A 2,928-nucleotide genomic window follows, 5' to 3' on the forward strand; every position below is an offset into this window, starting at 1 on the left:
AGTTAGTCTAGATCCCAACTATATTTGATTTTGGCATCAGTGAGAACATGAGGTGATTCTATTGAATGACTAGGAAGCTTTTATCAAAACAAACTTTATTCAACAATATAGCTTAGCTATAACAAAAATAATTAAGTTAACTTTTACCAGTTGAAATATTTAACAATGACGATATACAATTCTTAGCTACTAGCCCATCTCTATTAGTTCCAATTTAAGCAATGTTGCTCATAGACGTAAACTCTTCAAAATTAGTTAGCAAACAACAGGCTTACATGCTGGTATATGAGCTGCTAGTTCTTAAATCTCCAGAACACATCTGGAAAGAGATGCCTATTTTCTAGCAGTCCCAGGCTTCAATCTCCAGAGAGAAAGAACTCCTGCTCCTTGCCAATCTAAGCAGAAACTGCCTGCTTGTCCTCTGTAAGCCTAGCTCCTCCCTTTGGCACATGATGCGCTCTTGTCAATCAGCCTAATAAAACCCTACTGAAACCCCAGGGGACAACCCAAAAAATAAACAAAACTGCATTAGCTCAGATTAAAACAGAAAGCCCAATATCTAGGAACAATTATGCTTCTACATTCTCAGCATGTGGGCTCCCAGGAGACAGCAAATTGGCACAGTAATCAAAGCTGAAGTTTGAAACATTCGCTTCACAAGAAACATGATAGAAATACATTTCTTAAAGGTACAGTAAAGTCACATTGTCAAGTCACCTCTGGATCTTATATGTTGCAATAAAATCATCTCTCATTCTTCTCAACTCAAATGGATATTCAATGTTTATGTAAGATAACCCTCCCAATCCCAGGTATCAGTTGAGTGAACCTTCTCTGAACTGCTTCTAATACATTTATATCCTTTCACATATAAAAAAAGAGAAAATTGTGCACAATACTTCAGATGTTGTCTCACCAATGCTCTGTTCAACTGCAGCAAAACATCCCTTTTTTACATTCTACTCCCCTTGCAGTAAACGGCAACATTCCATTTGCTGCAAGGAACAGCTGAGTGAGGGTGGAACAGATCCCAAGTGGAGTACAGCACTAGGGGTGGAAACTTGCTTCCAATGTGGGAGAGAACACTCCCAAGAAACGTGCTGGTGCAGAAATTATATACGTCATATACAAGCATGGTGAAAAGTGAAGCAGACAGCACAGAACATGCAAAAAAAACCGTCTAAACCGGAGCACATTGTAAGAATATGTAGGGATTATAAACTAACTGTTAATCAAGGAGCTCAGATAGTTAAATACCCTATTCCTAGAACTGAGGACCTCTGTGCCAAATTAGCAGAGGGCCTGAAGTACACCAAGTTAGATCTCAGTCACACCTGCCAGCTGGAGATGGATGAGGATTCTCAGAGGTTGGTTACTATCAACACCTACAAGGGGCTATACCAGAACACATGTCCTGGAGTCTCATCGGCTTGTGGCATATTCCAATGTACAATGGAAAGCTTATTACAGGGAATTCCTCCAGGAGGAATGGTGTCACATATTTGGGTTTCAGGGGAGAAACATCCTTTGGAGGATACATTTAAAGCCATAAAGGAAGCACCACAGCTTAAAAATGTGTTGGAATTAAAATAGTTCCTGCGAATGTTGAATTACTACAGCAGATTCTTACAAAATGTGTCTACAATCTGAGCCCCACTTCACCAGCTTTTGAAAAAACACCAGCTTTGGAAATGTGGGGAAAGCACAAAATGAAACCTTTATGAAAGTTAAGCAGGTCTTACAGTTGCTGCTTTTATACTTTGATCCAACCAAACCATTGGTAGTTACGTGTGATGCCTCACCTTATGGAGTGAGAGCAGTTTTGTCCCACAAGAGGTTAGATGAAATGGAAAGGCCAATTGCATTTGTGTCAACAACATTATCAGACCCAGAAAAAAAAAGTACTCAGATAGACAAGGAAAATCTGACATTAATTTATGTGGTGAAGAAGTTTCATCAGTACATATTATATATACACACAATATATGGTAGACATTTCACCACAGTATTGGATCTCAAACCCTTGTAGGGTTTATTCTGAGGATAAATCCATGCCACCAATTGCCCCTGCAAGGGAACAGAGATGGGCTCTATTGCTTGCTGCATACGACTGCTCTTTGCAGCATCGTCCAAGAATGCAAGTATCGAATGTGGATGCACTGAGCCGCTTACCTCTGCCACAGACAATACCTTCACCACTGGTATGACATGAAATTGTGTTGGCCTTGCACTTGAGAAAGACTTTGCCTGAATCAGCAAATCACAAAAACTTGGACTGAAGCATTATTAAAAGCTAAGAGATAGTGATGCAAGGATGGCGTCATGATAAGTCAGAGCAACTGAAACAATACCAATAGCATAGGATGGAGATAACATGTGAGGATGGAGTGTTATTGCAGGGGGCTCGTGTTATACAGTGCTCTTCATAGTGCAGGAGGCCATTCGGTCCATTGAGTCTGCACCGACAACAATCCCACCCAGGGCCTATCTCCATCACCCCACATATTTACCCCTCTAACCTATGCATCCCGGGACACGAAGGGTCAATTTAGCATGTCCAATGCACCTAACCTGCACATCTTTGGAATGTGGGAGGAAACCGGAGCACTCAGAGGAAATCCACGCAGACACGGGGAGGATGTGCAAACTCCGCACAGACAGTGACCCAAACTAGGAATTGAACCCCCCAGTCCTTGGAACTGAGGGGCAACAATGCTACCCACTTTGCCACCCCTTGTTTCAGTCCAATTCCAGCATCTGCAATATTTTGTTCATGGTGATTTTGTTCACTATTATGCAAATGAAGTCTAAAGAATCCCAAATCAGGGGAATAGGTAATGTAAAATGTGATGTTGGACCAGAAAAGGAATGTAGCACATCTACTACATCAAAAAGTATATCACCACCCTATAAATAAACACATTACAC

This window comes from Mustelus asterias, chromosome 17 (genome assembly GCF_964213995.1).
Source record: "Mustelus asterias chromosome 17, sMusAst1.hap1.1, whole genome shotgun sequence".
Taxonomy (NCBI): Eukaryota; Metazoa; Chordata; class Chondrichthyes; order Carcharhiniformes; family Triakidae; genus Mustelus; species Mustelus asterias.